General features: G+C 47.6%; 1 long non-coding RNA gene across 1 annotated transcript in view; it reads left to right on the top strand.

The window, feature by feature from the left end:
- Window positions 1-1,162, top strand: part of LOC129033485 (uncharacterized) — a 60,863-nt gene extending 59,701 nt beyond the window's left edge. Inside the window, exon 4 of the long non-coding RNA XR_008501590.1 lies at window positions 548-1,162. This is a non-coding gene — a long non-coding RNA (uncharacterized LOC129033485). The remainder of the gene's footprint in view (window positions 1-547) is intronic.
- The last annotated feature ends 11,441 nt before the right edge of the window (window positions 1,163-12,603 follow it).

The raw sequence follows: 12,603 nt of genomic DNA, 5'->3' as shown, positions 1-12,603 counted from the left end.
TTACAGATTTCTATTTTACTCAAACGTTACAACTATTATCATTATTATTTATTTTGATAAATAAATTGTCCCAGGTTTGACCAGCAGGTGCCCTTTCAAGCCAGTTTCTATGTCTTTGTGACAGGCTCCCACCATTCTTTGAGAGGCTGTGAGTCTTTGGAGTGGTAGTTCTGCCAAGCTCAACGAAAAGAGATCTCAGAGTCTAAAGACCTGGGTTGTGGTCTTCTTGGCTTCTATTCCTAGTTTGGTATCACTGGGGGAGTGGTCCTTCTGTTCTAAGGTTTAAAATGGGGATAATCAGTCGCTACTACCATCTGAAGTGGTTGCTGTGAAATTCATCCCAAAGGGAGAGATTTTAAGATAGCCAACTTCCCTTCCTAGAATCTTCCCAGAATTATTCTGTGCACTGATATTGCATGATGGCCCAATCAGCTGATGAGGTGCCGCTTGAAACATCTGTCTGCCTGTCTCGTTTGTGGCCTGTGAGAGTTATTTGTTTCAATCAAATAAACATATGCTTAGCTTAAACGGCTTTTCCCTCTCCTAGGTATTTGATGCAATGCAGACTGGAATCCTCCCCACAAGGGTGCCCTGGCCTGAGTGGCACAGAGATCAATGCAGCAGTCATTTCCTGGGCGGGGAAAGCCCATCCACTGTGGCCCTGGAATGATGCTGGTCTTATTTTCTATTCCTAGGAAGGCCCTATCTCAAGTGGCTCTGGGCCATACAAACAGATGGAAACAGGTGTGGGGAAGCACAGGCCTCCTACCCATGTTAAGAGAGCTGCTCAGAGTCAGGAATCCAGAACCAGGAATGTCCCCAGTAGCTGCCCAAGGTACAAGTGGCAGGCAGCAGGGAGAATGGCATGTGAAGTCATTTGTCACCTGGCCCCAGCTTGGTTTCCAAGTCTCAGAGGAGATTATGGATATGGTAGTGCCTGGCTCAGTGCTGAAAATCCAGTCTCCTGCTATTTCCCTCACCTACGCTCAGCCCCACAAGCCGAGATGTTTGCTGGACATTTCAGGCACTGCCACCCAGTTCTGTCTACCTTACCTGCTAACACCTGTTGACCATCCTTCATGTGAGGGCTTCCCCAAATATTTCCCAATCAAAACACTAAAAGGCAAACCTGAAATTAATAAAAATGTTAATTAAATCTGTACAACAGAAAGCATAATGCCAATCTTATCAATTATGAAATGTAGCATTCATATAAATTTCATCGCTTTTGAAAACAATCTATGGCTAGATTTTCCTGGGTTTGTATGATGATTACTGAAAACTGTAGAAAATCTAAAATCAAGCAAGTTGTTTGTAGGCAATTACTTTCAGAAGCAAAAATTATAAAAGAACCATGAGATTTTTAAAGAGAAAAAATTACATTTGATATGAGATAAGCATGCATTTTAAGATGCTTAAAATGACATGGAGTGGGGTCCCCAGACCAGAAGAGCTGAGGGCTTATGAAGGACCTACGGGAGTGAGACCTGTTATGTAATAAGCCCCCATTCTGGGGGCAGCAACACAGAGGCGGGACCCCAGAGGTGGAAGAAGAGCCCTCCTGCACTGGGTGGTGAAGTTGGTATCAGCCCCTAGTTTGTAACCCTGGACAGATTTCTCTGCTCTCCAGGCCTCAGAGTCCTCAATAAAACAAAAACATATGCAAATATAGAAAATTCTTTGCCCTCTTGTACATCTAAAAACTCTGCCTTAAGAAGTTGAACTATATGCTCTCTCTCTGTCCTGAAGACTCTAAAATTCTATGCATCGTCCCCTGAGCTTTGACTCCAGGAGCTGTTTATTTTGAGATTCACTTTCTGCATAGTCCGTAATCACGGATTCAGCCTCTCTCATTGCTGCTGTCTCCCCTGGAGAGGAAGTGGAGCAGTCAGGTTTTGTGAGCTGGCATTCTCCCTCCCTTTCAACGTAACTGCGGCCCTGCCCCGGGGACTGGATAGAGAGAAAGTAGGCTTTTTCCCCAGTCCATTAGTATACTGGTTTGTAGCTCTTGCCTTTAAGAAGTATATCAAAGAGAGGAACAAATGAAGATAAGTTATTTTGCAAAAGTGAAATTATTAGTTTTATATGGTTGCTGTAACAAATTACCACAAATTGGGTGGCTTAAAACAGCAGAATTTATTCTCTCACAGGTCTGGAGACCAGAAGTCTAAAATAAAGGTGTTAGCAAGGCTGCAGGCTCTCTCTCTCTCTTTTTTTTTTTTTTGAGACAGAGTTTCAGTCTTGTTGCCCAGGCTGCAGTGCAATGGCACGATCTTGGTTCACTGCAACCTCAGCCTCCCAGGTTCAAGCGATACTCCTGCCTCAGCCTCCCAAGCAGCTGGGATTACAGGCTTCCGCCACCGCACCCGGCTAATTTTTGTATTTTAGTAGAGACAGGGTTTCTCCATGTTGGTTAGGCTGGTCTCAAACTCCCAACCTCAGGTGATCTGCCTGCCTGGGCCTCCCACAGTGCTGGGATTGCAGGCGTGAGCCACAGTGCCCGGCCTGCAGGCTGTCTTCAAAGGCTCTAGGGAAGAAGCCTCCTTGAGTCTCTAAGCTCCTGGTGGTCCTAGGGGTTCTTCGGTTTGTAGCTGCATTGCTTCCATATCCTCTGTCTTCTCTTCATCTCTAGAAGGACACCTGTCCTCGGATCTAGGGCACATCCTGGTAATCCAAGATGATTTCATATGGAGAATTTTAATGGTATCTGCAAGGTTCCTTTTCCAAATTAAGTCACATTCGTGATTTGGGGGGTTAAGATGTGGACATCTCTTTTCGGGGGGCATCATTCAACCTGCTACAGGGGGCATGACTGATGGGCTACTTGCTCTTAGCTGAGCTCTACAGTTCCTTGGGTCATAGTGGATGAGGAGGTGCATTAGTCAGGGTTCTCTAAAGGGACAGGACTAATAGGATGGAAGTATAGATGAAGGAGAATTGACTCACATAGTCATAAGAAGAAGTCCCACGATAGGCCCTCTGCCAGCTGAGGAGCAAGAAAGCCAGTCTGAGTCCCAAAACCTCAGAAGTCGGGAAGCCGACAGTGTAGCCTTCAGTCTGTGGCTGAAGGCCAGAAAGAGAGAGAGCCACTGGTATAAGTTCAAGTGTCCAAAAGCCGAAGAACTTGGAGTCTGATGTTCAAGGGCAGGGAGCACCCAGCACAAGAGAAAGATGAAGGCCAGAAGACTCAGCAAGTCAGCTTCTCCCACCTTCTTCTGCCTGCTTTATTCTAGCCGTGCTGGCAGCTGATGAGATGGTGCCCACCCACTTTGAGGATGGGTCTGCCTCTCCCAGTCCACTGACTCAAATGTTAATCTCCTTTGGCAACGCCCTCACAGACACATCCAGGAACAATACTTTGCATCCTTCAACCCAATCAAATTGACACTTGGTACTAACCATGACAGGAGGGTGCTGTTAACAGTGTCAGGAGTGGGGAGGATGGAAAGAGGAGGGTGCACATAGTGCCTTCAGACGCTGGCTGGTGCTGCAATCCATCTCTCTTCCTTCCCAAAGGAGGATGGTATATCAGGAAGTTAAGCTTGGCTCTGCGGCAGTAACAAGCAACTCCAAAATCTCACAGGGTTACAATATCAAAAATATTTTCTTGCACTCACCTGATGCCTGAGAGGCTGACTGCAGCGCTGCCCCACGTTCCCTTCACTGAGGGTGCAGTAGGCCTAGAATCCAGCCTTGTGGATGGGGAGAAGAGCACATGGTAAACCTTGAGCTGGCTCTTAGATCTTCTGCCTGGAAGTGAGAGATGACATTTCTGCACATTCCACTGGCCAGGGCAAATAGCATGGCCAAGTCTAATGTCAAGGAGAAGGAGAAATATCATCCTCTTTCAGGGAGGGGCAGTCAATATTTATGACCAACAGCAAAGCCTGCTACAGGTACCATCAGAAGAACCCCTCTGTGTGTTGAGAAGCTGCGTAGCTTCCCTTACCACTTCCCACAGAGGCAAGATTGCTGCTTGCCCACGCTTTCTTGAGACCCTTAACACTCGCTTCTTCAAGGACTGTGCCATCTGCGTGTTCTGACCATACCCCCCCCATTCTTTATCTTGCACTATCCAGGCCTTCCATCCTTCTCATTCGCTGTCTTCCAGGAAAAAAAAATGTCAAGTTGTAGTTTTATGCCATTGTCCTGAAGAGCTGCTTATTTGGACTACGCTTTCTAAACATAACCTAAATTGAGTGTTTAAAGCATGGTTATTTTCACAGCAGTTGTAGGAAGAACACTTTGCTCCTTCCTCTCCTTGCAGAGGCTCTGCAAAATGGTGAAGGAATTGAAGCCTCTGAAGCCTATTAAGGCAGAAGAAGCCTTAGAGAGTGGGTAGTTTAGCTTTCATGAACCTAGTGGTCCACAATGGACTGCCAGGATTTTGTAAAGTCCCTAAATTGCAAGTAAAATTAGGTGAGAGTTACATGTCTAGTAAATATGTATTTTCTGGGGCCAGAAACCATATCTTATATCTAATTCTGAAAGGATTTGCAAACCCAGGAAGATTAAAGGACAACGAAGTCTAATCCAATCCCTTTATTTTACTGGTGATATTTGCAGAAATTGCAGTTAGGTTCCTTACACCAAATGGATGATTCTATTTAATATATTACTGATACATTAAAAGCTTTTAGTTTTTAACCGATATATCAGGAGCTTTTTCCCCAAACAACATTTTGTTTCAGTGGGTTTATTTCTCAAATACTGCAACCTACTCTGGGAGAAAGGAGGACTCTTTGGAAAGTTACATTGACTTTTAAAACCACAAGGGTATCATTTGGTGCGTTCCTGCTCCAGCAGTTATTACCCTTTGAGAGCCTGCAGAGCTACCTCCAGCCTTCCCTTTGGTCTCCGTGGGGACTCATTACATTTCTAACAGTCAAGTATGAAAACTTACAGTGCTGGCTTACCAGAAGCGTTTGCTTTGGCAATTTCACAGACAGGGCCGCTTCTGTCTTGTAAAGAAATTTACATCCCATGAAGCAGAATAGGGAACGACTGTGGCAGATGATGGTAATAGAACTGCATCAATATTACATGTCTGCCAGGCAGAGAACCAATATGTTTTAACAGCACAGGTCTATGTAGCTTCTTCCTTCTCTTCCACGAACCTGGCTGGGAGTGAGTGCTATATCCTCTTCACAGATTGGGAAACAGAGGCTCAACATTTTATTATTCTCCAGAGCAGAGGTTCTTAATAGGGTCCTTAGGTGGGGCCTCAGGGGTCTTTGAACACCTGAAATGACCTGCAAAGACAAGTATATATTTGTATGTCCATAGGAGCGTGGGGGATGTGATTTTCATCAGATTCTGCAAAGTTCTGTGACTCTAAAAGTTTCAGCACCACTACACTAGGGCTTCTATTCTTTGTAAAATAATTGGCAGGTTAGTCCAATTATTTTTACGTTCAGGCTTGTCTTTTTTTTTTTTTGATGTGTTTTCTCCTTTTTTCTCTTAGTTACTGACCTCCATAACAGCAGACAAAATTGGAAGCAAGAGTGATTTTGGAGGAGTCACACTTAGATGTTTCCCTTACCTATTTCTGTTCTGGAAATTTAAAAATCTTACTTCTCGTAACAGTCCTACATGAAAAATTAAAAATCACAAGGATTCATGGATGGAAAACTGAGACTCAGAGAATGATCACATTCACATCGTAATAAATCAGCAATAGAGTGAGTGATTGTTCCTTGGTAAGAAATCAACTCCAAACTCAGTTGGAAACCTTTTGCCAATATTACTTAACACATGACAATCTGGTGTGACTCATTTTTCTTGACATTATGCAAATAAAGGAAACAAGACTGAGTGGCCTTCTGTCCGGAGAGCAGGAAATGAAGGCTGTCTGGGGCCACATGTTTCCTGGGACATGTGGTGTCAGAAATGGGTACTAGAAGAACCAGGCCTTTGTTCATGTGTTTTATTTTTTATTTTTATTTTTTTCTAGATGGAGTCTCACTCTGTCGCCCAGGCTGAAGTACAGTGGCACTGTCTCGGCTCATTGCGACCTCCGCCTCATGGGTTCAAGCAGTTCTCCTGCCTCAGCCTCCCGAGTAGCTGGGATTATAGGTACCTGCCACTACACCGAGCTAATGTTTGTATTTTTAGTAGAGACATGGTTTCACCATGTTAGCCAGGCTGGTCTAGAACTCCTGACCTCGTGATCCACCCACCTCCGCCCCCCAAAGTGCTGGGATTACAGGCCTGAGCCACCGTGCCTGGCCGCCATTGTTCATTTCTATTTCATGAGTGATCTGCTCTTGTTGGCCATGGCTGGAGGAGTCAGCTCCGAAAATCCACACTCTCTAGGAGTGCTGAACCATAAATAATCTATCAGGACTCCTAGGTTCCTCTCTCTCTAGAGCTGCAACCAGAAGCTCCTTCCTTCCCAGCCCTGCTTCCCACTAAAGGAAACATTTGACTTTTGGGGATGAGATGTTTCAAGCCAGCCAATCCTTCTCACAGAAGCAGAACCCCAGCCACCATGGAGCTTATCCTTGGGGCGCAGAGAAACACTGACCTAATGCTGTAATCAAGTACTGGATTTTATTTTTAAATCTTTTTACCTTACAAGGTGACTTTATTCTGGCTGGAGGGCTCCTGAACCTCTGTAACCTCCCCAGGAGGTAATTTCCAGTGCTAATCTCCCTAACGAGGTGTCAGTTATGGAAACGGCCCATGCCCCGGTTTCTTCTAAGTGGCCATTACAGTGTTTCTTCAGAGGGGCCTGTGCTGGGACACCTCGGAAATGGAAGAATTTATAGCAAGGATGTTATTTCTCACTAAACGAGCAGAAGAGCCCGAAGATCTCTTTAGAGATCATTAGAAGGATAGGGAAACTGAGGCTCAGAGAAGGGCAGTGGCTGCCCGAGGCCACAGAGCTGAGTGGCAGCAGCGTTGGGTTAGAGACTGGACCTTGTGGCGGAGCTGCCCTGCTTTGGGCTGTTCCACACACCCCTGACTTTCTAGATTGTTTCATATTCATGGAATCATCCTCAAACTCTACTCCCCAAAATTGTACCACAGATTAACTTCGGGCCCCCCCGCAAGTCAAAACTTCAACAGCTAAGGGACACTGATCATGCGGCCTGCTGAACAGGCCATCAAGTGGGGCAAAGTCCTCTTTCTTTGTGATCAGGGTATGTAGTCTCCATTGGCCTCTGAATAAGCTGTACCCAGGGTTCCTCGATGACTCAGCTGCAGCAGGCTATCCACCACACATGTCCGTGGCCACCACGGCGGGAACCGGGCTCACCATCACTTACCACTAGAGATGTCAAACCACCCCCCTCCAAACCCAGCCCCCACTGCGGCCTCCCTGCCCTGCTCCAGCCTCGGTCTGTTGTGCAAGAGCCAGAGGGGACTTACGATCACGGAGCCACACGCCCAGGCCCAACCCAGGCCCAGGAGCTCCACCCGAGGAAAACGCCTAACTCAGAACAGAGCACTCCTAACTCCCGGGGCAAGGAGGGGAGGCCAGGCAGCCGGAAGGAAACTCCTGAGCTTTTTACGGAATGCATAAAACAAAAGGTGAGGGTCTCCACGTAGGGAAAGAACGCATTATTATTTACGGCCTTGGTCTGGAGAGGAGAACATGCCGCTCTTTGCAGCCCGGCGTGTGATTCATTTCCCCCGGGAGCTGCAGGGCCGAGGCAGGGCGTGCGCTCCGGCAGCCTCCGGACAGCCGCGCACTCCCGCCCGCTCGTTTATTTATGGTGCTTTATCAGCGGCTGTGCACCGCGGCGATAAAGTTTATGAAAAGAGGTGGCGTCTCCGGCCGGCAGGCTGGGCCCGGCGCTCCTTTCCCACACTGATTAGGATCAGCCAGGGCTTTGGAAGCTGCAGTTAAGGATCTCGGGTGCCCGGAGCCGCGGCTCCCCCTTCCTGCCCCGCCCGCGGGTTGGCCGGCTGCTGGCCCGCGTGGGAGGCGAGGTCAGGGCTGCGGCCGCGGCCCTTCCCCGGGGAGCGGGAGGGAGGAGGGAGGAGGAGAAGAGAAGCCGCCCTGCGGGGGAGGGAGCTCCAAGGCCCTGGGAAGTGGGAAAGCCAGAGAAAAATACCGTCCAAATATAAATGGGCAGTCCCCACGTTAAGAGATAAACGAGAATTTTTTATTTTTTGAGACAGAGGCTCGCTCTGTTGCCCGGGTTGGTATGCAGTGGTGAGATCTTGGCTCACTGCAACCTCCGCCTCCCGGGTTCAGGCAATTCTCCAGCGTCAGCCTCCCGAGTAGCTGGGATTACAGGCGCCCACCACCACGCCTGGCTAATTTTTGTATTTTTAGTAGAGATGGGGTTTCACCATGTTGGTCAGGCTGGTCTCGAACTCCTGACCTCAGGTGATCTGCCCGCCTCGGCCTCCCAAAGTGCTGAGATTACAGGCGGAACAGGAATTTAATAGGAATTTTTCTGCTCTGAAGGCGCGGCACCGTCTCCTCTCCCCGATTTACTTTCTTACATTCCTTTCTCCTTTCCCATCATTTCACCAGCATTTACTGTGTCTTTGCATTAAGGCTTGATTCATTTTGTCCCTTTTCATAGCCATGTTTTGTTCAGTCCTTCAGAAGATAGAAATTGAACACCTGCCCTGTGGACACCACCTCTAAACACTGCAGAGAGAGATTCAGAGATGAATAGCCGTGGCCCTCAGGGTTCTTACGGTCACAAGCACCGTCCAGTAAGAGCAGCCCAGGGTTATGAGTAACAAGAGCAGACACTACGGCAGGCCCTTGCTTTAGGGACATTGCCCTGTTTCATCCTCACGGTGACTTCAGGAGGACAGTGCCATCGTTACGCTGTTTAACAGATGGTAAAACTGAGGCCCAGAGAGGTGACTGCCTTGCTTCAGATGACTCAGCAAGGCAGTGGCTGAGCCAGGATTTGAACTCAGGCAGAATGGTGGCAGAGCCTGTTTGCCTAACTTCTAAATTTCCTTAACTATCTAGAACAGAGGGTAGTGGGAGTGCAGCAGACAGGACAACTAACCCTGCCTGGAAAAGTCATGGTGGGCTTCCCAGAGGAGGCGTCCTTAGGCTGGGGCTTGAAGACGAGGTATTTACCAGACAAATAGTGGAGAAGAAGGCTGTCTTAAACAGAAAAAACTTCTTACGTGGTCCTGGGTTCTGAGGGCCCAGCTCTTCTCACCCTCCCTCTCCGAGGAGTGGGGAACGGAAGTGCAGAGCCTTTGTGTTTTACCCTCCTTCTCCGAGGAGCGGGGAACGGAAGTGCAGAGCTGTTATGTTTTACCCTCCTTCTCCGAGGAGCGGGGAACGGAAGTGCAGAGCTTTTATGTTTTACCCTCCTTCTCCGAGGAGCGGGGAACGGAAGTGCAGAGCTTTTATGTTTTACCCTCCTTCTCCGAGGAGCGGGGAACGGAAGTGCAGAGCCTTTATGTTTTACCCTCCTTCTCTGAGGAGCGGGGAACGGAAGTGCAGAGCTTTTATGTTTTACCCTCTTTCTCTGAGGAGCGGGGAACGGAAGTGCAGAGCCTTTATGTTTTGTGACAGTGGGATCCCCTTCGTGGGCCACCTCCTCGATCTGAAAGGCTCTATCTGCAGCTACTGAATTCTCTTAATAGCAATGTCATCCCCTTCTGAAAGCTTTCCTGGACTGCTCCTTATCTTGCTGCCGGTGATTGAAAGCAATCCTTCCTTCTCTCTTCCCTCACACCTGCCTGTTTGCATTAAAGTTCTTGAGTTGGACTCCATCAGTCTTTATTTTTTATTTGTTTAATTTATATTTTAGAGACAGGGTCTCACAAAGTCACCCAGGCTGGAGTGCAGTGGCGTGATAATGGCTTACTGCAGCTTCATCCTCCTGGCCTCAAGCAATCCTCCTGCCTCAGCCTCCCAAGTAACTAGGACTACAGGTGTGTGCCACCATGCCTGGCTAATTTTATTTTATTTTTCTGAGACAGAATCTCGCTCTGTAGCCCAGTCTGGAGTGCAATGGCGCCATCTCAGCTCACTGCAAGCTCTGCCTCCTGGGTTCAAGCGATTCTCCTGTCTCAGCCTCCAGAGTAGCTGGGATTACAGGCGTGTGCCATCATGCCCAGCTAATTTTTGTATTTTTAGTAGAGAGGGGGTTTCACCATGTTGGCCAGGCTGGTCTCGAACTCCTGACCTCAGGTGATCTGCCTGCCTTGGCCTCCCAAAGTGTTGGGATTATAGGTGTGAGCTGCTGCGCCCGGCCTCTGGCTAATTTAAAAAAAATTTTTGGCCAGACACGGTGGCTTACATCTGTAATACCAGCACTTCAGGAGGCCAAGGCAGGAGAATTGCTTGAGCCCAGTAGTTCAAGACCAGTCTGGGCAACATAAGGAGACCCCCATCTCTACAAAAGAAAAAAAAATTAGCCAGGCATGGTGGTGCTGGTCTGTCGTCCCAGCTACTAGGGAGGTTAAGGTGCAAGGATTGCCTGAGCCTGGGAGGTCAAGGCTGCAGTGAACTCTGATCACATTCCAGCCTGCGACTGTACTCCAGCCTGAGTGACAGAGCAAGACCCTGTCTCAAAATCAATCAGTCAATAAATAAATAAGTTTAATTTAAAAATAAATTTATTTTTGTAGAGATGGGTCTCACTCTTTTGCCCAGGCTGGTCTTGAACTCCTGGCCTCAAGTGATTCTCCCAAGTTGACCCCCCAAAGTGCTGGAATTATAAGCATAAGCCACCGCACCCAGCCCATTAGTCTTTATTACTAGACTATGAGCTCCTGGAGGGCACTGGTATACTCATTTGCTTCTTACTTGCTTCTGCCCAGGCTGGTTTAGTATCCTACTCATAGAAGGTTCTTAGTAACCACATTTGGTGAATAAATGGAGGAGAGTGGGAAAGCTGTGATCGAATAGGTATCTCTTGTCTCCTCTTTACCCCTTGATAAATTTCATAATCAAGCAAGCTAAAAATGGAGATGTGTGTCTCCACCAGACAAGGTCTGGACCACTCTCTGCCAAGACAGCACAAAGAGCAGGACACTGCCAGCAACCAGGCGGGTTGAGACAGAGTAACCGAAGCTGCTAGCCCTTCAAATCCCTCCAGACTGGGAACAGGATTAGTGCTGGGGCTTGAGCCTAGCACTGAGTCAACAAGCGGAAGTCATGTTGCCCTAGTTATTGGGGAGAGGGCTGTGAGGGCCAGGAACCAGGCAGGTCACTGCATAGTCCATCTTGAATTCAGTGAGGCATTCCACAGGTCCAATGACACAGGAGACATTTGACACCATAGGGTATAATATCAACTCTAGGCAGGTCGTCAGGGCCACTGCCCGGGGGATCAGGGCTGTGTCTTGTTCTTTGTTATTTTTTGTTTGTTTGTTTAGAGCTAGTTTTTAAAAAGTTTAATTGAAAAAGTAATACATGCACATGATCTAAAAATTAAAATGATTCAAAAACGTATACAGTGAACGTTCTGCCTCCAACCATCAACTTCTCAACTCATCTCCTTCCGCAGGTACAGCCATCATTAAAAGTTTCTTTTCCCAGAGATGCTACATGCATGCATGTGCAATATTTCTATATTTTCTTATGATGACTTAATGAGGCTGTTGTGAACTGAATACAGTTGCAGGTGTTGATGACATTGTTACAGTTGTTGGCACTCTGGAAAAGGGATATAAGGCCCATTGAACTTGAGAACTGGAAGACTACTCTTGCACATTCTGAATGACATTCAGTAATTAAAAGTGTGGAGTAATAAAATTTGGATATCTCAAATATTACCTGGAAAAAGGCTAGTCTGACTCAAGGGTGGTGGAAAAATGGTCTAAGGATGCATGGTTAGTCACAAATGGTATAGGAAATGTTAGGCCATTGTGGCAAGTGCCAGTACAGTGTCAGGATGGATCGGAAGGAGCATAACTGACAGAGATCAGGAAATTATTTGTTGGGTCGATTCTTGTTAAAGTATTCATAAATGTCCGACTTGTTTGTTATTCTGCTGTACACTGGTAGAGACAAATAAGGTAACTTCTAGTTGAACAGACGACCAAAATGCACTCATACAATGGCAAAATAAAGGGTGCGCTTAGTAAACCAGTTGATGGAACGGGCATCATTCAATCTAGGGAAGAAAAGGCTAAGAGATGACTCACTTACTGAAGTACATGGTAAAGTAACTTGAGTTTCCCCAGGCCTCACCACCTGAGTAGGGATGACCTTCTGAGGGGCACTGTACCCAGAGCCTGCCCATAGCAAAGGACTCCCAGCTGTCTGGACTGCCTCTGGGTTGTCCTGGGAGTTCCCAGGGGCCTGCTCCTGCTGGGCACCCTCTGGCACCCTGGAGTGAAAGCTCTGGGGAATCTTGGGGGGAAAAAAGATTATTCAACCCTCTTCCCTCTGTGTGAGCTTTCAGTCCCAAAGCTCTACCATCTGTGCTCTGATTTCCTGAAAGACCTCAACAAGATGGTCTTTCCCAATTTCTCTTTTGGTCCTGCTGCTCTTCACACAACTCGGATATGTCTGGCCGAGGGACGCTCAGAATGAACTGCTCTTCCCCTCCAATGAGCAGGACTGTTTGACTCGGGGTAGGGCCTGGCGGGTCTCCTTCCCTACAGAGCAAGTCCCTCCCCACCTCTGGAGGCTCCTTGTCCTTGGTTCACACTGGG

The sequence above is a fragment of the Pongo pygmaeus genome, chromosome 2 (assembly GCF_028885625.2).
Source record: "Pongo pygmaeus isolate AG05252 chromosome 2, NHGRI_mPonPyg2-v2.0_pri, whole genome shotgun sequence".
Taxonomy (NCBI): domain Eukaryota; kingdom Metazoa; phylum Chordata; class Mammalia; order Primates; family Hominidae; genus Pongo; species Pongo pygmaeus.
This window is presented reverse-complemented; position numbering and strand designations above follow the sequence as displayed.